This window comes from Grammomys surdaster, unplaced genomic scaffold (assembly GCF_004785775.1).
Source record: "Grammomys surdaster isolate TR1022 unplaced genomic scaffold, NIH_TR_1.0 372, whole genome shotgun sequence".
Classification (NCBI taxonomy): domain Eukaryota; kingdom Metazoa; phylum Chordata; class Mammalia; order Rodentia; family Muridae; genus Grammomys; species Grammomys surdaster.
The window spans coordinates 3,495,304-3,519,684 of record NW_021604791.1 but is presented as its reverse complement, the minus strand read 5'-3'; positions in this window follow the sequence as shown (position 1 = coordinate 3,519,684).

The following is a 24,381-nucleotide window of genomic DNA, read 5'->3' as shown; positions in this document are numbered from 1 at the left end:
AAAAGAGGGAGGAAGAGATTCTGGGCACTCTATGAAAGAATAACATTTGTGGGTTCATCTGGAAAATAGATATAACTCTGACAGCTCTTTGAGGCCTTATCCAAGAAGAGTCAGATGTCACCTTCTCAATAAAATGTACTAATTAGAATATGGTACAACTGAATTGTTACAGGCTTGGGAGTGAGTGCAAGTTAATGGATGTAGAAAAAAATGAAGCTATGAAAAGAGAAAGATTATGTGATAAAAATCAATTAAAGGAGTTCACAATGAGACTATCTCAAAAATATGAAAAATTCTCTAATTTTAAGACAATAGATGTCCAACATTCTCTCTGTCACACAAAAAACATCTATCCCTAATAAAATGAACAATGCATCTTTTGGTTTGCTATTTTCTTCAAAGCATTCCTGAAAATCACTTTCACGAGCTTCTGTGTTTGGAGGCAAACATTGCTCACTTGAGATATTTGTCCATATTCATACTCACATAAATGTAACTCCAGTACAATACACACTATATTTTTAGTAGGCAATGGAGAAATCAGAAATCTCTCTGATAAAGATAAAATTACTATCAGAATTAGTTTGTTTATATGATGTTTGTAAGTGACAAAAATATGTCTTTGGCTCTACAGCGCCAGAGTAGATGCTATAACAACAACCTATAACCAGATTATTTCAAAACTTGGCTGATTAGGGTGGGGTGGGTGCCGTAGCACCTTCTCTATCATCATTTATGACTAGGTATCAGTTGACTGAAATAACTCAAAAGCTAAATACAACCAGGAAAGCAGCAGCATCTAAGATTCCTATTGTTTTCACTGAAAAACTGAAGCAGTAGTACTGAGTCAGATGATAGAGAACCATGAACAACCTGGGATAAAGAAAGGCCAGAGGCTTTGATTAGCACATCTCTTGGGTCCACGTTAACTAGGTGTAATAATTCCACACTAGCATTTAAAAGCAAGTATGTTTAGAAAATGTAGGCTTCTGTGTCCTGAATTTCCAAATAGACACCTGTAAACTAAAGACTGGGGGTCTTAGTGATTTTCTAACATAGGTGTCCCTGAATATACAGATGGATAGAAAATGACATAGATCAATATATCCTAACTTTCAATCTATCAATAAAAGTGCCATCTTTGCGATTATCTCTACAACTTATAACTATGTATTTTCTAATAAGAATTAATACATGTCTTTTTACTATTAATATCCATTTGTCAGAAGGAGACATAAGATAACATAAATGAATGACACGTAAAGTCCTGCCATTTTTGCTCCAAGAAATTTTTTTGTCTATTCAATGATAGAGTTATTATGAGGAAATATCTTTGTACATGAATTAAAATATAATTATGCCTACAGATTTGCAGATGATTATGAAACAATGATTTTAAGATTTGGTGCTTGAACTAATAAATGAAACAACATAGCTTCTATAAAACACACATTCTCTTACAAAACAGTCAACTAAAAATGTATACATCATTTAAAACTGTTGTGAGAATTATGTGTCTCCCTCATACTCCCTTAGCTTTCCTGCTCAGGATTAAGTGATTACTATGAAGTATATTTTTTTCAGTATGCGTTTGCTTGGGGACTCAAAGGCTACAGCTTATATAAGTGCAAATAGAGGTTCTTCATGAGTTTGCATTTCACCTCTAATTCTTAAAAAAATATATAAAGTGAGCTTCCCTTTATTTAAATTCTCTCCATTAAAAAATAATCACAAATATGTCTTCCCTGAAGGTGGAATTATGTCATTTTCTACCTCATTATTCTCATTCCAAACCTATCATCGAGGTGGAGAGTAAAGTATGTTCCTAACCTGATTTATTTTCATTTTATTTCAATAGTCAGCTTTTTATCCAGTACTTTTAAGATAGGTTTTCTCTGTGTAGCCCTGGTTATCCTGGATCTCTATCTTCATATCTCTCTTGATTTGAACTAAAACATTCACCTGCCTCTGTCTCCTGGGTGCGGGAATAATTAACTTTAACTGATACATAAAATAGTAGATATTGGAAGGGGACCAGCATACATTCTGCTTATTATTACTATCCTTGTCTTTTTGTGATAGGTTCTCCCTATGCAGTCCTGGCTTTTTTCAAGACTGGCATTATCCTGACTTATCCTCCTGGATTACAATTGTGAACTAACATATCTAGCTCTTTTGTGTTTAATCAAAAATATTTCAAATGCTATTTTAACCCTTTTTGAAATGTACGGTACATTCTTTTCCCAAAGTCTTTTTCCTCTGCAATAATATGTCAGAAGTGATTATTCCTACTGAATTGTGGATTGTTACAGACTGTTCAACTGTTCTCCATTTCTGTCTTGATAACTGTCACACTAAAGCAAAAGTCTATGTGATCATTTTAAATTCCACATGAATAAGATAAAGAAATATTTGAACTTATATTTCTCAGTGAACACAGTTGCCTCTCCAGCATCCATGCTCCTGTAAATGACAGGATTCCACTTTTACGGAGACTCCTACTTCCTGATGCACATCCACCAGCAATTGTTCATCTGATTTGTTAGTTGCTTTTAGATTGTTGCCATCTCTTGGCTATTGTGATTGTTACTGTAAGAAATGTAATAGTGCAGATAGCTCTTGAACAGACTGCTTTAATTTACTTTAGAAATACTTTTCCAAATATCTGGAAAAGGGAATCCCTCGATTTCCCTTCCTCTGCCTGCAAACTCCATGTAAAGCAAGGTCTAAATCTGTCACTTCCAGTTTTAACTTTTCACTGTTTACAAAGGTTTGGATTATGTTTTGTTGTTTGTTTGTTTGTTTTGAAACATTTTCTTAATCAAAATTCTATCTTTAGTTTATCACTACAAACCTGTCCACAGCACAGCCACTTTTGGGTGTCCTAGTCATTTGTTCTGTATGTCAACTTCATGCGGCATATTGCTGTCTGGTCATCTGAATGTTCCTCTGTTCTTCTGCTCACATTTTCTTCTATGGGCTTTGTCTAGAATCTCTTTTCTGTGCTATGTGCTATGCCTAGCCTGCCAATACACATCATCAGCTGTGACGTCATGTTTTTAAATATCTCTAATAATTGCCTTGACTAAAATCAAGTCATCCCCCATGTTTTAAAGCATACTGTCTGATTTCTTATGGCTCAAGCTGGTCTTTCTTTCCTTCATGATTGTTCTGTGTCCTCAAGTATAATAAGTACTTCCCCTCCATACGGTCTATTGTGCTTAGAAGATGATTTACAGAAAAGATATTGTTTTTGTTGAAACACACACACGCACACACACAAACACACACACTCCACACACACACACATACTCACACACACACACTGACCTATGGATTAATCTAAATGAAAGTAGTATATTTTTGTTATTATAAATATAACAATAACTAAACTCAATCTTCCTGTTGGCTTTGAAAAATCTACAGAAAATAGCTTGATGCAGGTCTATAATTTCTTTATTTTATGTGATGTATTTTAGATAATGTTAAACCTTTCTCCATTAGAATTTGTTTTTTATTTTGTTTTTAATAAAATAAAATATAATAAGATAAAATAAAAACCATCACACTGAAATTGAACAAGGCAAACCAACAGAAAGTTAAGAGCCCCAAGAGAAATCACAATAAACATAGACTCAATCGTTCACACATTAAGAAGTTCCATAAAAACATTAAACTGAAAGCTACTATGTACATGCATAGGACATAGCTCAGAGCTGTGCAGTCCCTGTTTTTGCTGCTTTATTCTTTATGAGTTAATACAAGCTTTGATTAGTTGATTTGGAGGGTCTTATTTTCCTGGTATCTTCTATCTAGTCTAGCTTGGCTCTAACACTTTTTCTGCCTTGTCTTCTATAGGATTTCCTGAGATCTGAGGGGAGGGATTTAATGGTGGCATCCTATTTAGAGCTGTGTGTTCCAACGTCTTACTCTCTGTGTTATGTCTGACTATGAATCTCTGTATTTGTTCTAATCTGCTACAGGAGGAAGATTCTCAGATGCTCACTGAATAAGTCACTTGATCTATGAATATAGCTGAATATCATTAAAATTAATTTTATTGCTACTTTTGTTGTTTTGTTTTATTTTGAAACAAGGTTTCTTTGTATAGCCTGACTGTCCAGGGACCCATTCTCTAGACCAATCTGGCCTCAACTGATACCTGTCTAAGTATTCTTCTAGGATTAAAGGCATGTACAAACCACTGCCAACTTCACCTCCCCTCTCCATATTCTGTCTGTTCTCATGAGAGTTGAGCATATCCTATTTCTGACTTATTCTGTCAAATCATTCTTAAATTCATTCGTTTGTCTGCCATTCAATTGGACATCATTTTTAAATATGGATGCCTCCTTCTATAAACTAACTGTGCCTTCAATGTTTGGGATCAAAGGTGTGTACTAAGTGTGTGTCTACATTATAGCTAGAAAGATTAAAGATGAGTTCTCAGGGTTTGCTGGATCACAGAGAACCTATAAGGTCTTTGAATGTGATCCCTTATCAGAACAACCATGTTGCTGGATTGAAATTCTCCTACCTACTTGCATTCATCCACAAACCTCCCCAGCCATTCTTTTACTCCTGCATTAAAATTGTTCAAGCATTATCAGACTTCTAGAAAATTCCATATATCAAACATGGTAATAAATGTGCATTATTACTTATTTTAGACAGTCTTCACAGAGACCTGAAATTACTTGTAAAAATCAAAGTGAAAAGAGGGTGGACATCCTTATGAATTGAATAAGGAGTAGAAAGAAAGAACAAGGAAGGAAGGAAAGAAAGATGGAAGGAAGGAATGCAGGAAGGAGGGAAGGAAGGAGAGAGAAAAGAATGGAAAGCAAAGACAAAGGAAATTTAGAAGAGTCATTCATCTGTTTTAGAGGAGATGATATTGGAAATAGAAGGTTAAGTCCACTTTGTGTTCTGCTTGAAGGGAAAAAATCCTCCTCTTAAAATAAAAACAAAATCCTCTTCCTGGATTCTTAATTTCACACAGAATTACCTTAAAATTTTCACAGGCACGACTAATCTCTATGGGTATTACAGTTTTCTAAAGTAGGTCATTTTGAAATAATTATTTCTAAATATCCTTCTACTTTTTCCAAAGACTATGATAAAAAAAAATAATGTAAGATCCACAAGTAGTTCAACGCCATCTTTTCATAAAAGGTTTATTTAAAAAAAATTCTTTGCTTGGTCATATGAACAAGCACTCTAAGCTATGAGGACAAGGCAGAGAAGCAAAGAATCATTGTTTCATTGCTGAGTTTTGATGGGTGTTGTTTATTGCATGCAAGTCCATGTAATTTCATCGGGAGAATTTCACAGCTAGAATAATGAGAGGAGCAGATGGCGTAATCATTTATTAAAAAAAAAAAAAGCAGCCACCTTCTCATATATATGTAATGGCTCTGACTCTATTCTTTGGGATTTGCATTTTAAATGATGAAGGACCACGTGAGACAGCATGAAACCTCATTAACAAAGATATATCTTTGGGCTTCTACCTGAAGGGAAAGTGGTAATTTTTCCACCTCATAGCCTTCGCTTTAAATACCTGCTGATTTGTTTTATCTCTGCTTACTTCAAAGAATTTCAACCACATTAAGTCACCTTTTAAATATAAAACCAACAGAAGAAAAAAAATTCAAGCATTTACCTATACCCTAAAATGGATAACTCCAGAAATGATTTTTTGTTTGATAGAAAGTCTGCTATCTCTGACAATGTATGATACGTGAGTGGTTCACCAAGGATGTATCTTGATTCTGTGATGGGATAGCATAAACAAACTCCTGGAATATTTTTAATTGGAATTCATTATGAGAGCTAAGACATCAGGTTTGTTTGTAAACTGATGGGCTGTGTTCAGTCTCTGCTTTGAGGTAAGACGCTGAGAGCAATGGGGTGGTAGAGATCATATATCCTCACTGTACATATAGCAAAGGCATGGTAATAATTAAGGTTTAATCGGAGTGTTCTCCAGCTGCTTCCCCCCATCACTGTTGAGGTAATAATGGCAGTATAGATTAAATAGCAAATTGCAACAGAGTAAGGCAGCACCATCATAAAAAGCAATATTGATGTATGAGAGAATTAGGTAAACTTAGTCAATGAAGCATGACATCTCATTCACATTAACCTCCAGCAGGGCCCTCACAGTCCCAGGCATTGATCCAATCATTTGCTTGCCTAAATGTTTTCCACCTTCTAGGCAGTGCTTTTTTTTTTTTTTGAAACCAAACCCTAGCACTTCTACAGAATTGCATCACTTTTCTTTCCTTTCACTAGACAATATCAAGAGAAGTGAATCACGGCTAGGAAAAAGTATCTTTATAAACAATTATATATATATATCTCACAGAAGCAATAAAAATTAATTGCACAAGAATTGTATCCAGAGACTTTGAACTCCTTAATTTTCTCTTTTTAACTCTAAATGGTTTAAATCCAGCAAAGTCATAATGACTTGCTAGGGTAGTAGGCTATTCAAAGCACATACATGATATATATCTAGGTGCTAGTTAGAAAATAATAGAACAAATGATCTATTGTGGATCCCTGTCTACAACTACTATCAGATACCATAATATACAATATTAATGAAATATTCATATTATTACTATCAAATATATTATGACCAACATTTTTAATATTTCTTTGACAACTGATAGACATTTTAAGCATTATATACATATATATATATATATATATGTATATATTTATATATGCTTATGTCTATCTATCTCTATCTCTGTCTCTCTCTCTCTCTATGTCAAATAGACTGGCTTTATTTATAACATGTTCTTAGTAAAATAAATTAAAATTTCTATGTAAATTAAGTGATTTTTCTTTTTGTGTTTTTCTCTCCATAATCCCATCTCCATCTTTATTTGTAAAACAACAACAATAAAGAGAAAAACTAAGCTTTTAATTTATTTTGATAATTGTTTAGTCTTTGTCATCGAATTTTGTTTTTCTCATCCATCAGGCCTTGCAGCTCCAGGTCTTGACATATTAATATTTCCTATATTTCAAGAGTTGCATATGCATAAAAGGTCTTTAAAATAATAACTTAGAAGTATGTTGCTTCTTGTTCCTTCAAATATATAACTTGAATTCTTTAGCTAATTTAAAGATGAAAAATCTCCTAATATTAATAATACATGAGGAAAATTGTATATGTGGTTTTACAGCACTACTGGCACATTTGGATAAATGAAATTATTTTTTTCACAAAAAGTAATACTTGCTTATTTACTATTTACTCATGTACTCTCTTTTTCCTTCATAAAATAAGTAACTTGCTAGGGGGATCACTAAGAAGGAGGACACATTTTGCAGAAAAAAAATGTTAATTGATTGAAAATCCAAAGTGGGGAAAGAAATCAATTGTAAGTAAATAGCGTGGAATTAAACCTCTTGACCTTGAAGGATACTTTATGAGGGAGACCTTTCTATCAGAAATGTGCTGATACTAAATTATCACAGGATTTGATCTACCTTTAATAAGTGAATACTTCAAAGTTTACAAGAGGATCAAGTTTCTGAACAGCTGTTAATTTTTCAGAGTGGAAATTTAGTACCTGAAGAGATTGCACATTTATCTCCCAAGATTTGTATTTATATTTTATGGCTTGTCACTTTTGGCATTATGCTTCAACTCTCAATAACCACATTGTCTTTTGAGAAGCACTCTGTTGTGATACTGTTGTAGTTCTTAAGTGAAAGAGATACATATTAATATATTTAACATCATTTGTTAAATGTCAGATTACAATCAGTGTTGTATATGTCAAGGGTCTACATATCTATGCAGCAGTTCTCTCTATTATACCCCCAAAATATTTGGCTTTGAATCAATCAGATATTATTATAAAGGAATATGACATAGGAACAGTAATAACAAAATTTGATATTAAACTGTTTGTGTTTCTTTAATTTTCAAGTACAGTAGATAATATCTTTATCTTAATTATTATATAACTTATATAAGAAGTCTATATGCATCAAAAACTATGTATTCATGTGCTGTTTTCTAGAAATCCATGTTTAGGATTTATCTCCTATATGAACATACTTACATAAAATTACAAGGAAACAATATTTTAATTCCATCTTTGTCTTTCATTTAATTTATTTAATGAATTATCAAAATATATTTAACATAAAGTTTACCACTCCAAAATTTTGATATATAAAAGGAAGTCTATTTATATTGTGAAGTTACAAAGTATCTCTATTCTATATACTAATAACTTACATATAATAAATTTTCTAATTCTATTAATTACTCTTACAGAGAAGGAGAAGCAGTCTTCTGGAAGAACCATATTTCTGATAGGTAATACAATCACAAGTAGTCTCTAAACACATACACATATGAGAAGCACTAAAGAGAAATATTATTGGATTTATATCAGCCCTGGGTCAGCAAGATGGCATAGTGTAAGCAGATAAGATGCCTGCTTCCAAGCATGATGATTCGAGTTTAATTCCTTGAACCCACATGATGGAGAGACCACACTTTTCCAAGTTGTTTCTACTTCTACATATGTGCCACAGTATACACAAAATCAAACACAAATACATAAATAAGTAAATAAATATGTAAAATCTAATAAAATGGTTTAAAAACAAGCATGCCAATTTCTGAATGATGGAGGAGTGTAGGTATCAATGCTGAAGAAAATGTGGGTTTTAAAAGACTGTTCTATTTTCATTTGAAGTACTACAGTTATAGACAAATAACCATATAGGGTTAGGATTGCCAAGAATAAGATGCAAAGTAATATTTGTATTTCATATTCATTTTTGTATAAAAATTATTTCATGCCATATTTGAAACATTCTAGACTATTTTCTCATTTATTATCAGAAATGAAGATTTAATTAGACACTCCAGATTTTTCCCCTCTTAAAGTCAGCTATGCTTGACTAACTATGCTTTGAACTCACTCCAGTATATTCACTTGTCTTGGGGACTTCAATGGTGACCACACACTGTTCCTAAACTTTTCTTTGTAAACCAATGAAGCATTGCATTAAGGTATAAGGAGGGAAGGAGGGAAGGAGGGAGAGAAAGAGTGGGGAGGGAGGAAGAAAAGGAAGGAAGGAAGGAAGGAAGGGAGGGAGGGAGGGAGGGAGGGAGGGAGGGAGGGAGGGAGGGAGGGAAAGGAAGAAGAGAAAGGAAAGAAGGGAAGCGTTTTTTTGCTACCCTAACTATTGTGATCTGTTGTGTATGCCTGAGAGACATATTCTCTGTATCACAGTCCCCTTCTACAAGCTTTGGTGTGTGATAGGGTTCATTATCTCTTTAGCAGGAAGACTTACATCTTAATGAGAGTGCAGTCTGGAATTGGATTTAGTCTTTGCATAGCATTAGAGCATTGTTCTGAAATGTTGTGAGCTTCTCTCATACCAGTCTTCTCTCCGTCTAATCCTTCCGTTCTCCATGGATGCTGATGCAGGATAATTAACAGTAATGTATAAAAATTTAAAAGTTAGGATGCCAGAAAGTTAACAATAGCTTTCTTCAAATAGATTAAGCAATTGAAGCCTGTTGTTTATTTTATTAGACTTGACAATATCCACATAAACCTGCACATATTGAAAACCAAGTTTTCAGGTAAAAAAGAACTCTATCATATACAGTCATGAAGATTCTTAAAGGGACCTTATTTCATGAGGTCTTAAGTCATTTGGAAAAATATAATAATAATTCAACATTAAATTAAAATGATCTCATATACTGAATGTAGTAATAAAGTATAACTATATATATATATATATATATATATATATATATAGGCAAGAAAGAACCTGGTTCTTGTCCTGAACAACCATTCAGACACTTCTAGAATTTCTTATCCTATATAGATTTAGTTTTAGACATTACACATAGAATGTGAGATATTAGATATTCAGAAATAAGAGAATTTAGTTATTGTATTATCTTTTCACATAGCTGTCTGAATGTGGACACTTCTTTTTGAAGTTAAAGGTTGAAGACATTAAAACTTCTCTGTGTCGTTTATTCTCTGTGTATGTCTTTATTTTAACTTGTTTCCTTCAAAAAAGTTTAAATAAATTCAGCAAAATAGACAATAAGTTCAAAGTACTGTATGTGAAAATTATTTGAATTAATATACATTTTTTTTTCATTTTTATCTGAAAATGTATTTTTATTATGCAGTTGTCTGGAAGCCCATAATCATTTTTCCTTGCAGTGATGCTCAATGCTCATTTCAAACACAGAATAACAACAGTTGACTGAGGTGACCATGACCCAGTGTTCTCCTTCATAGAGGGGTCCAGAAGCTGCTCTCATACTTAGACCCGACTTCCTGAAATGCTATTCTTGCAATGATTACTGTACCTATTGTGATCTGTGTTTTAAGGATTCTTAGTTTAATAATAGTTGAAGTGTTGGGTAGAGCAGGCACATCTGTGAAAATGAAGTTGGTCCACAATACATTTTTTTCAGCCCTACTTCTTCGTATGGATTCCTCTTCACACTGCTCCTTCACCTCATGGTCATCAGTGTTTCTTCTTGCTGTGGCTTTCCATCTGCCTGCCCTTCGGGTATTCATTTCACACTTTTTGATTTTTTTGGTTCCCAAGTCTGTCTGACCACCCTCTGTTAACTACCTACTACTAATAAATACAGATCTCTGCCTTTACCTGCTCTAGGATCCCAGCACTTAACAATTCACACTTGCTATCCTTCTCAAATACCCTTCTTCAGCATCCCAAATGATCAATCATTTCTGATATAGATAATAAATGTGTCAACACTCATTTTGAAGTGTTACATTTTCATTGCACTCTCCGTGGTCAGAAGCATTTCTTAAATATCGGCTATTGAAATGCTGATTTCACCAACCTCCACTCCTCCAGCCATACATCTGGGGAAAGGGGGATAATTGCTACGTGTGCTAATCTCATCCTCAGAGCTTTTCACACATCAAGAGCAAGGCCAGAGTTTCCTCATTAGTGTTGCTAGCACCTGTCTACACATTGTGGATTTTCAGAGACTGTGGGGGAGGTTTGCTGGTCCTCCACTAATCTTTTCTCATGTCTCTAATTCCCTTAATTGGAACTCACTCCTGCATGAGAAATGACATCATTTCCTAACAAAGGACTTAAAACTGGGAGGAAATAAAAAGCAGAGGAATAGTCAACAATATGAATCTACAGACAAGAAATGATAACAAAAGACTTTGTATCATAGGGAAGAAATCTCAACAGAAAATGAGAAACAGAGCAGTAAGGGACATTTTTGCCCTTTGTCCTTGTTTCCTTATGCATTCTTAATTTTGCTTTATGCCCACTTATTCCTCTGCCAAAATTTTGTTTTAGGTCTATTAAATGCTACTTAATATTAGTTAGGATTTGGTGACTTATTTTAATAAAAATGTAAAGTGTTTGAAACTTTATTGCCATATTTGAACTAGATAATATTTGATATTCCCTCCAAAGTTTATCAAGGAAATATAGTTTCCGAAACTTTATGCAACTATGTTTTAAATAACTGAATAGCTTTAGGCCAAGTGTTATCCTGTTGAAGAATTTGCAAAATCTATGATCAAATTTCCTGTTCCATGGATTCAATCAAACTTAACAGTGATTACATTTTGTTATGAAGCAATAAATGCAAATACTCAGTAAAAATAGACATTGGATCCCTAATTAATATGACATAAGATTTGGTGAGTATTAAGGAGAGTGTTTGCTTACTATTAGTTTAATTAAAGTTTATATAATTGCTCTTTATTAATTTGTACAAACACGCAGAATTAATTATATGTAAGGTATTTTAGTTGTTATTTATTTTTCAACAAGAGTTCAGTATAATTTACAAGGTATTAATATGGATTAAGTAGATACTAAGATAATAATAAAAAATAATGAAGTCTTGGAGATCCACTGCACTAAGTAAACAACAGGATAAGAGGACTGTAATGGACACATGTATAAGCTGAGGCAAATTTAAAATACATTCTATTTTATAAACAGGAAGGTATATTTTGTCAAGATAGACATGTAATACCTATTCTTCTTTCTACTCCTAAACAAGTAGTCATTGTTTTTACAGAGTTCTATAACCAGAATTATGTGAGTTTATTTTTCTCCAAATTAGCCTTCATTCAAAGGCATACATTGAGGATTCATTGTTGAGTAGTATATCTGAGATTTTATTGGTCCATAAAATGTATATTATATACTCCTAATCTGTTTTTCTCTCTGCCTACCTATTTATATATTATGCATCCTTTATTCATTCTCTGACTATCTGGATTACTGTCTACCTATCTCTGCAATACACAATGATTTTATATAAGAGGGTTTTTTTAATAATTTATTTATCTTTTTCAAATCATAATTCATTCACAGGGGTTATAAACACAGAAAGGCAGGACTTGGGGGAGGGGATGACACTGGAATGTGGGTGTTCAGGGGAAATACAGATATTATAAGGGTTGTTTTAACTCTTAAATATTCAGACTTGTTATTATCATTCTCTAAGTCAATACTTAGACACAACAATATGATTTTTATGTTTTTAGAACTACTAAAATACTTTATGAATGTAAAATAATGTCCCCAATGGATTAGTATTTAACGACATTCCTGCCTTATTAATCTAAATCAGTTTTATTAATCTGGATCACTTCAAATTACCATTTTTTAAAACAGATTCAATGCAGTATTTGTAAGGCAACACATTTTTGCCTTTCGTTTAAAACATGTAAGAGAATTGAAGTTGTTGAAAAGAAGCAATAAATAACTGGGAATGCAAGAAAATATGTCTCAGAAAGTCTTACTGTCCCTTGGAGTCTACTCACACTGAGCACACACCTAAACCACTAGCACCTATAATGAATGATTCCTAACTTATTGTAATTTGTATGTTATCTTTTTCACTTGATAAAAATCCCCAAATAAATGCCTGCTCACTGGCTATACCTAGCACATTATAAACTCTCTACTTCTTTATAACGCCTTGTGATAAAAAATAGTGTATAGGCTATAGAACTCTAAATTGTCTCAGAAAATTTTCTTGACATGAAAAAAAATATGATGCATACTACAAAGCAAAAGAAATATGATTATATAGACACTTCAAAATAACTTTATGTTGTACTATAACACTTCTTTGCAATATGTAAGCAATTATACAAAACCATATTAAAAGTTTATGAGGAGTTACCAATATTTGTTAATCTATACATGATTTTATAGGGAAAATGAAATTAATTCTAAAATCCCTTGCTTTCAAACAGAGTTAAAACACGGGTAAAAAGAAAGTCTTACAGCTTTATTTTAACCATATTAAAATTTCAATGGCACATAATGAAGTTTAGAATATAGCTTTTAAATTTTTTTCTTCCTTTCATTTATTTGTCTTCATTATTTCATTTATTAATTCATTGATTAAAATTTTATTTTATTTTTTATTCACTTTACATCCCTATCACTGCCCACCTCCCAATCACTATCTCCCACAATCCTTCCCCTGTCACCTCCCCTTCTCCATGGAACAGGTGGGGTGTCACATCTGTATCTCCCCTTCCCCTACCAGGCACTTCAAGTTTTGGCTAGGCCAGAGAAGACAGCCCAATTAGTAGGACACATCACACATACAGGTAACAGCTTTTTGGATAGCCCCCATACTAGTTGTTCAGGGTCCACATGAAGGTCTAGCTGCACATCTGGTACACAGGTACTGGGAGGCCTAGCTCCAGAACATGTATATTCTTTGTTGGGTGGTTCAGACTTTGAGAGCCCCAAAGGTCCAGGTTACTTGAAGCTCTTGGTCTTCCTGTGAAGTCCCTACTCTATTTATATCCTTCAGTCCTTCCTATTCTTCCATAAAAGTCCCCAAGCTCCATCTACTGTTAAGCTGTGGGTGTCTGTATCAATCTGAGTCAGCTGCTGGGTCGAGCCTCTCAGAGAACAACATGACCCAGTATGCAAGCAGAACAGAGTCTTATTAACAGTGTCAGGGATTGGTGCTTGCCCATGGGATGGATCTCAAGTAATGCCAGTTATTGGTTAGTCATTCCTTCAAACTATTTCTTCTCCCTCCCCTGTGCCTGCATCACTTGTAGAAAGGATAAATTTCGGATTGAAAGTTTTGAGTGGGTTGATGTCTCTATAGCTCCGCTGGGGTTCCTGTCTGGATACAGGAGGTGGCCTTTACAGGTTCCATATTCCCAATGTAGTGAGTTACAGTTAAGGTCTGTCCCATTGATTCTTGGACGCCTCCCTTATCCCAGGTCACTGTCTGGTCCTGGAGATGGACCCCACACACCTCCTCACTCCCATCAGTTGCAGATTTCCATCCATTTTTATGGTCATCTCTCCAGTCCCTCCCCATAACTGATCCTGAATGCCCCATTCACCTCATCTTTCTCTTTCCTGCCTGTTCTCTCCCTCCATCTCTCTTTTGGGACTATTTAATTCCCCCTTCTGAGTGAGATTCAAAGTTCCTCATTTTGGCCTTTATTCTTGTTTAGTGTCTTTGGGTCTGCGGAATGATAAATGGTACCTGTATTTTATGGCTAATATCTACTTATAAGTGAGCATATCCCATGCATGACATTTTGGGAGTTAGTTATTTCACTCAAGATGATATTCTCAAGTTCCATCCATTTGCCTGCAAAATTCATGTTGTCTTCATTTTAATAGCTACATAGAATTCTGTGGTATAAATGTACCATATTTTCTTTACCCATTTTTCAGTTGAGGGACACCTAGGTTGTTCCCAGCTATTAATGTTTATTATTCATTTGTTAAATCTTTGACTATCAAAATTAAAGCTTCCCTCAAGTATCAATTCAACTGTTCTTTTGGAATTTCCATTCTTGCTATGTGTAATTGTATTATCTAATAATTCTTAATTTTATTAGCTTTTAATTCTTTTATATTATAAATTATTGTTTGTTTTACATAATATATAGTATGAAAAAAGTACCATGATGACAACAATTCTGTGCACTCAGTTGAGGTGGAGTAGAAAGTAGAGAATAAAACCGTTGTAAAAACCTGTCGTCCACGGAACCAGGTTGATGCTGCCATCAAGAAGGCAGTTGAAGTTCATTACCATCAGTTGAAAATTACAGAGGATCCAGAAGTGACTCCGCAGGAGACTGACACAGCTGTCAGCTCCCCTGCCTCCCCCTACGGTCGACCCCTAGACTTCCACGCCCTCCAGAAGGGTTCCTGGTATGCCTGGCTTTGCCCTCATTTCTCTCGCTAGAGAGCTTGGCCTCTTGATCACCACAACAAAAATTGGCTTTTTCCTAAACCAAGGCCACCCTTGATATGGCCGCTAACATTGGGGAGCCTTCCTTTATGACAATATTACACCCCAAACTGACAAATGGTTGGTAACTTGAACATTTACAAGAGACTAGGATGGCTGTGAGTTAGCCCAATGACGGGATTATTGTAGGTCCACTTCCCAGGGGCCCACCCAATGCAGCCGAAAAGGAGTGCGTGGTGCTGGGAGTGGGTGCAGCCTACATGGCCTAAGACAGGGCTCTCACCCTCCTTTCACCCACATCAGAGTCCCTTGACGTTGCCCATCGTCGACAGCCTAAAGCCTTCGACCATCGATGTGACTCGTCTCACATCAGTGTTTTGGGGTTGTGAACTTGTCTAAGACCCCCCATAATTAGACATCCAAATTCAAAACTCACATAGTTGGGATTGATCATAAGACGCCTTCTCTAACTAAACAGAGAAGGGGGAGATGCCAGAAGCCAGGACCCTCGCCCTTACCCTTACCCCCTACCTTTCCCCACCTGCACAATGTCCTCTGAAGCTTGGCAACTGCAAGATCCTGCTTAGCAACTGCAGATAGACTCAAAGCAGAGTACCATGTCTTCTTAAGAATAGCAGGGAGACCATAATTCAAGGCAGTGTACCATATAGACCATGACATGTTTCAAGCCACAGGCCAAGAAGATTTTGTACTTTTCCACCACCTGGACCCTCTTACCCCCTCCCCTTGTAAAACATGCTATAAAAAAGCATTTCATGTTCAAAAAAAGAAATAAAAAAAAATGTGGTGGCAGTTGAATGCCAGGAAAGGCACATTAACTCAATTCAGTAAACTACCTGAAACAAAATGTCAAATTGTCTGTAGTTTTGAACTAGAAAAAATTAAACCAAAGAGCCAGAAGAGGTACCATTTCATAGCATGAGATATTTTTGATACAACTATACTGATTAGCCAATAGAAAACATTAAAACCTAAGGCTAAAATGTGTATCTACAACAAACACTTTCCTAGCATGCTGAGGACCTAGATATGAGCCCCAGCCTTGAAGAAAGAGAGTGTGTTTGTTCTGCATATTGTTTACAGAGCAATTAATGACAAAATGTTATTGAATTAAACATACTGGCATTTAATGGTTCTGGTACTGATTATTTAACAACTGACTTGTTATAATTTTTAAAACTGAAATCATACTTGGAACTGTGTTCAAAATGATCTTGGTAACTGACATGAACCTCTCCTCATTTCCTCTGCCAAGATGTATTGTAATCGTCACTTCTAATCACTGAAATAAAATGATTTTGGTGATTCTTCAAGGATATCATAACATCACACTTATTATACTTGGAAAAACATAAAACACAAGTCACATCGAAGCACTGACTTTTCTTCCTAAAAGCCCAAGGAATTAGGGTGACATTGTATAGCTTTAAGTAAGTAATGAGCATCAATTGTTTTCTATTTTTATTATCGGTTATTTTACTTATTTTCATTCCAAATGTTGTTCCTCTTCCAAGTTTCCCCTCAGCAAAACCCCTTTCCCATCCCTCCTCCCCCTGCATCTATGAGGATGCTCCCCCAGCCAATCATCCACTTCCACCTCATGACCTTAGCATCGGCCTTCACTGGGGCATTGAGCCTCTACAAGATCAAGGACCTCCCCTCCTATTGATGCCAGATAGGGCAATTCTCTGGTACATGTGAAGCTGTAGCCATGGGTCCCTCCATATGTACTCTTTGGTTGGTTGTTTAGTCCTTGGGTGCTCTGGGGGGTCTATTTAGTTGATACTGTTTTTTTTTCCTGGGGGTTGCAATCCCTTTCAGATCCTTTAGTCCTTCCCCTAACTCTTCCTTTGGGGTTCCTGTGCTCAGTCAGATGTTTGGCTGCTTGCATCTGCATCTTTATTGGTCAGGTTCTGGCAGGGCCTCTCAGGGGATCACTATAACATTCCACATATGCACCTAAATTCCTGCATTCAGTGTTGCATCAGAAATATTGGAAGAAACTTAGTATATAATGGACATGACATTTGCATTCCTTTCAATTTTTTTTTATGAGCATATCCTACTTCTACTTAAAAGAATCAGTACAAATTCTAAAATAAGACACATCTCTGAGAAGTAAACCCAAGAGTTCACAGGCTGGAATGTCTGCTGTCACACCTGTATCATTTTGGCAGAAAGATGCTTCCTTTGGATAGAAAAAAATAGAGTACGAGCCAAGAACAGTCATATAATGTCCTTTGGCAGCTCTTCTACGCCAACATATTTTTATTTTTAATCTCTCGGGATAATTTGCAGAAATAGCAACTCCCAATGTTTTGTTGAAATGTGTATTATATTGACAGACAAAATGAAAACTCACTTGGGATTCTTAGATGTTTTTTAAAATACCTTTTTCAAAATGTCATGCCATGCTAAACAATGAACTAGGATATTTGCATTACAAATCAATATTAAACTTTTTTGTGAGCCTCATCTGCACACATAAGGAATCAAAGTTCATTCAAAATAATTAACAGGTTTCACAGGAAAGCTTCTTGTAAAGAGGAATATGTAAGTGTAAGAATTTGAAAATATCTCAAACTTATTTATCTCCATATAACTTGCAAACCCCTTACATAACTTTCAACTAATACTTGTATTGTGAACCTTATATTGGCAGGTTTTGTGTGTTAACTTGACAGAAGCTGGAGTTATCACAGAGAAAGGGTCCTCCCTTGAGGAAATACCTCCATGAGATCCAGCTGTATGGCATTTTCTCAATGAGTGATAAAGTGTGGGAGGACCCAACCCATTGTGGGTGGTGCCATTCATGGGCTGGTGGTTCTTGGTTCTAAAAGAAAGCATGCTGAGCAAGCCAGGGGAAGCAAGGCAGAAAGCAGCATTCCTCTATGACTTCTGCATCCATTCTTGACTCCAAGTTCCTACCATGTGTGAGATCCTTTCCTGACTTCCTCTAGTGATGAACAGCAATGTAGAAGTGTAAGCTGAATAAACCCTTTCCTTCCCAACTTGCTTCTTGATCATGATGTTTTATGCAGGAATAGAAACGCTGATTAAGACAAACTTGAACATAAAATGTAGAGAAAGATGTCTACATCTACATAGCCTACTTCTTTTCTCTTCCATCTCTCTGCTTTTTTCGTTCTTTATATAAACATCACCAAACACTGTACGTTTATTCGTGCTAGGTTCATTGATGCAGTTGCATGATGGGCTACAAATCATGATCTAGTGTAGCACATTGACACTATGGCAATCTGTTGTTGTACTTCTGCTTAACCAATAATCCCTTAGCCTACTTCCCATTTTCTTCCCCTTATTAACCTTTTCCATGATTATGTTCATCTGGGTTTTGATGAATTTGTTTTAAATCAGAAATTATGTACTATATATTTTCTCTTATTTGTTATATTAAGTCTTTGCTTTCTTATTGCTTAATGCAAGACATTGACACCTTGAGACATGCAAATTTATAAGTGGAAGAGGAAGTCCTTGCTCCTGTGAAGGCTGGATGCTCCAATGTTGGGGAACTTGAGGGCCAGAAGGTGGGAGTGGGTGGGTGGTTGAAGGCACATCCTCATAGAAGCAGGAGAAGGGGGGTTGGAGTAGGGGGGTTTAGGGGGGGAATGAGGAAAGGGGAAATCATCTGAAATGAAAAAAAAATCCAATAAAAATAAAAGAAAACAGTCATCTGCAAGACAAATTCCTGCAACTACATTTGGCTGTTTGAATCAACAAAAATCAAAAGTATACAAGTTACTGTATTTAGTTAGCTGGTTGAAAACTTCTATGACATTTTTTTCTGATTTTCACTAATATGTTGCATCTGAGTAATTGGTAGTGTTTCTCTCATTTTTCCATATCATCCATCACTCAAAGCCTCACAATACCTGCTAATAGTTGTATGTTTTCTATCATGCTGGTATTGTTTTCCATGTTGGAATCATGTTTTAAAAGTTGAGGTCTGAACTCTCATCAGCAATGGAGGAGTGTTACCTTTGCCCCATATCTTGGCCAACATGTGCTGTCACTTAAGTTTTTGATATTAGTGATTCTGATGCATATAAGATTTAATCTCAAGGTCATTTTGATTTGCATTTCCCTGAAAACTAAGTATATTGATCGTTTCTTTAAATGCTTTGTGGCTGTTAGAGATTCCTCGGCTGAGAATGCCTGTTTAGCTCACTTTTTATTTGAGTTATTTGGTTAGTTGGTGTTTAAATTCTTGAGTTCTTATACATTTTTGTATATTAGCTGCCCTCTGTCAGATGAAGGGTAAGCAAAGATATTTTCCCATTTTGTAGGCTGCTGTGTTTTCCTATTGACAGTGTTCTTTGCCTTTCAGAAGCTTGGCAGTTTCATGAGGTCTCACTTATCAGTTGTTGATCTTAGAATCTGTACAACCACTCTGATAATCCATCTTGTGGTTTCTCAGAAAATTGTAAATATTTCTACCTAAATACCCAATTATACCACTTCTGTCCAAATACCCAAAAGATGCTCTACCATACTCTAAGAATATATGATTAACTATGTTCATAGCAGCTTTTATTTGTAATGGTCAGAAACTAGAAACAACCCATATCCTCCTCAACCAAAGAAGAATGGATACAGAAAATGTGTTTCATTTACACAGTGGAATACTATTCAGCTATTAAAAACAAGGATATCATGAATTTTGCAGCAAAAGGATCGAATAACATCCTGAGTGAGGTAAACCAGACCCAAAAGGACAGGCATGGTATGTACTCATTTATAAGTGGATATTAGTCAAAAGGTGCAGGATACCCATGCTATACTCTACAGACCTTAAAAAGCTAAACAAGAAGGAAGACCCAAGAGAGGATGCTTGAATCTCACTTAGAAAGGGAAATAAAATGTCATAAGAGGAAGATGGAGGGATACAACAAGGTTGGAGAGGGGGTAGGGAAAGAACCAGGTGTGGGGAGACACAGAAGCGAGGGACAGAGGGACACTAACATGAATGTAGATCTGTAGCTGGATGGAGTGGGGATGTAGGGGACATCTTTAGGACATGATAGAGACCAGGGTTAAGGGACTTTATTTGAGACTCATAGCAGTGGGGATAAGGAACCTTAAAAGTCAACCCCTAGTGGAGAGATAAGAACACCAACCCATCCACAAAATTTTCGAACAATAATTAGTCTTATGTACAAGAAATGCAAGGACTATGATCAAGTAGAGACTAAAGGAATGGTCGGAAAGTAACTGGCACAATTTGAGACACATCGCATGGGAAAGTACCAATCCATGACACTATTAATGGGGGGGAAGAAAGAGTTGAGGTCTGTTGATTCTGACAAAAAACAACTGCATTAATTTTAATATAAAATACAGTGTTTTTTGAGTCAAATTTGAGTGATCATGTTTCAGAAATCTATATTGAGGTCTCACCAAACTCTATGTTCCAATGTGGGAGCAGTTTTGTTGAATTTTCTATAGCAACAGAAATAATAAAATTATAAAATGAAGGCATTTAAAAACTAAATTTATGAAAATATCAAATAGGCAGTTATAGTAGGCAGTTATTTGTAGGCTGTAATTTGATTGAATTAGTATAGAATAGGTTTTACTTAAGTTAATAGATTCTAAACACTTAATATGCTTATGAGAATATTAAATCTGATATACAGGCAGATCAAGAACAAGGGACTAAAAAATTCCCACAGAAATTGTAATTGGGCTTTCAGAACAGTAATCTCAATCTCTCCATTGTTAAGCATGTTTTCTTTTTTTATCAGTTGATCAGGCTATGCAAAAAACTTTTGTTCAGAATTTGCATGTACAGTCTCTGCTTTTGAGTGAGCCTCATATTTGAGCATCTGGAAGGTCAGAGATTATTTATTAATTTTACAATGTTCCTCATCATTTGAAAGATTATTTCTAGGATCTAAGATAGAAGAGGCTGAGTAGTGGTTAAAAGAGAAGTACTCCGGATGAAGAAATGGCTGGTACAGCCCATTAAGAAACAAAATCCCATTATCATATAAAAAATATTAACCATCATAATATAGATGTAACTCTTCCGTTTCTTACATTCATCTTTTGTATCTGACATACCATTTATAAGTAACACATAATAGTACTGCTATAAATAAAGTTAGATAATCAAGAACATTGATTGTGTTTAGGGAGTGTAGGTGGCAGATGAACAAAATGCACTTTAAAAAGCTAAATTTTACATTTTTCATAGCTAAATTAACTAAACTTTCCCAGTATATACAATTATCTTTATTTTATAAACTCTTTTACTTATATTTAAATATAAATGGCTGGAAATGGATATCTGTGGATGAAACCATTGTAGTATTGCCATTTTTATACTAGAAAACTTCTCAGAAAATTGGGAATTGCTCTACCTTAAGACCCTGCTATACAACTCCTAGGCATATACCTAAAAGATGTTCCACCATACCACAAGAAAATTGTTTAACTATGTTCAGAGCAGCTTTATGTGTAATAGCCAGAAACTAGAAAAAAAAATATATATAAGAGGTCTCTTAACTGAAGAATGGAGAATTAAAATGTGGTTTGTCTATGCAATGAAATGCCACTCAACTATTAAAAACACAGCTATAATGAAGTTTGCAGACAAATATATGAAACCAGAAAATATTATCCTGAGTGAGGTAACCCAGACCCAAAAGGATATGTGTGGTATGTACTCAGTTGTCAGTGAGTATTAGCCATAAAATGCAGGATAACCATTCTATAATCCAGAGACACAAAGAAGCCAAATAACTTAAAAGGCCCAAGGGATTATGCTTGAATCTTACTCAGAAGAGGAAATAAAAAAAGTAGACACTGGTGTTGGATGGAAGGAGGGAACTGAATGGGGAAGGGAACGTAGCAGTGAGATAAGATGTAAGGGGAAAAGAGCATAGAGTATAGAAGTCTAGGACAGGCAGGGGAAGAAGCACCTCTAGGAAGTTCCAGAGTCCTGGGACAGGGTAGGGGTAGTGGAAGTCTATGGGGGTGACTCTAGCTGAGACTCCTAGCAATGGAGGATAAGGAGCCTGAAGGAGCTACTTTCTTTAGCTAGGCATGACTTCCAGTAGAGGGATAAGGATAGCATCCACCCATAAAACCTTTGACCCAAAATATGTCCTGCTCGCAAGAAGTGCAAAAAATAAAAGGGAACAGAGATTGTGTGAATGGACAACCAGTGGCTGGCCCAACTTGAGACCCATCCCCATGGCAAAAGCCTATTCCTGATATTATCAATGATACTCTGTTCGGCTTGCAAACAGGAGCCTATCATAACTTTCCTCTGTGAGCTCCACTCAACAGCAAATACAGAGACTCACAACCTAACATTAGACAGAGCATAGGCAGCCTTGTAAAAGAGTTTGGGGAAGAATAGAGGGGCCTGAAGAGGATAGGAACTCCACAAGAAGACCAACAAGAGTCAGCTAATCTGGACCCTTTAGGGCTCCCTAAGACTGAACCACCATCGGAACAGCATACATAGGCTGGATCTAGGGCCCTTACATATATGTAGCAGATGAACAGCTTGGTTGGTATTCATGTGGATCCCCCACAACTGGAGCAGTGGCTGTCTCTAAATCTGTTGTCACTCTGAGGATCCTCTTTCTCTGACTGTGCTACATTGTCAGATCTCAGTGAGAGAAGATGCACTTAGTCCTGCAGTGACTTGATGTGTCAGGGTAGGATGAAGTTCAGGAGTGCCACCTCTTCTCTGAGGGGGAAGGGCTGTGTGAAGGGTTGGACTGGGAGTATGGGTGGTGCTATGACCATGATGTAAAGTGAATTCAATATAAATTAATAAAAAAAGGAAAAACAGAAATATTGCTTAGATTTTTTTTCATTTTTTTCTCTTCTTTTTAAAATTTTTTTTTGAACATGAAATGCTTTTTTATAGCATGTTTTACAATGGGAGGGGGTAAGAAGGGCCAGGTGGTGGAAAAGTACAGAATCTTCTTGGCCTCTGCCTTGAAACATGTCATGATCTATACGGTACACTGCCTTGAATTATGATCTACCTGCTATTCTTCAGAAGATATGGTACACTGCTTGAGTTATGGTCTCCCTGCTATTCTTCAGAAGATATGGTACACTGCTATGAGTCTATCTGCAGTTGCCAAGCAGGATCTTGCAGTTGCCAAGCTTCAGGGGACATTGTGCAGGTGGGGAAAGGTAGAGGGTGAGGGTAAGGGCGAGGGTCCTGGCTTCTGGCATCTTCCCCTTCTCTGTTTAGTTAGAGAAGGCGTCTTATAATCAATCCCAACTATGTGAGTTTTGAATTTGGATGTCTAATTATGGGGGGTCTTAGACAAGTTCACAACCCCAAAACATTGATGTGAGACGAGTCATATCGATGGTCGAAGGCTTTAGGCTGTCGACGATGGGCAACTCAAGGGACCCCGAGGTTTTTTTAATTGGAATATAACTACATGATTGTATTCAGTGACTCATATCACTCCGGTGTCTGATTCTTCCTTCAGAATTCTGCATCTCTTTTCTTTTAACTATTTTTGATGCGGGTATGTATATGTTTCTGTACATGTATACACGCATGTTTGTGTCTGTGTATGCATGCATGTGTATATATGCAGGTAAATACACTCTTGTGTGTGTGTAAATATATATACATATATATATATGTATATATATATATACATATATACATATATATATATCTCCTTTGAGTCTCTTCTTTTTTGTATACAATTACATGGTTGACCATTAGGTACTGGATAACCAAGAATTTATCTATGGGAAAGAAATATTCTCCCTCTCATCAGTGTTATTTACCTGTATCTTTCCATCTACAGATGGGACCAGTATACATTGAGAAGTCAGTTTGTGTTAGAATTGAGGTTCTATGAGAGGCCATGTTGAGATTGCCTGGAAATCGTTTTCTTTACATAGCCGGAAAAGACAACTCCTCATCAGACATCCTGATCCTCTGGCTCTTAAAAGCTTTATATTTTGTCTTGCCTCCAAGATAGGGCAAACATTTCAGTATTCTATCCAGGGACCGAGAACTTGGTTTACTCAAGGCAGGACCCCACAGAGAAGACACATTTATGCAGATCTCC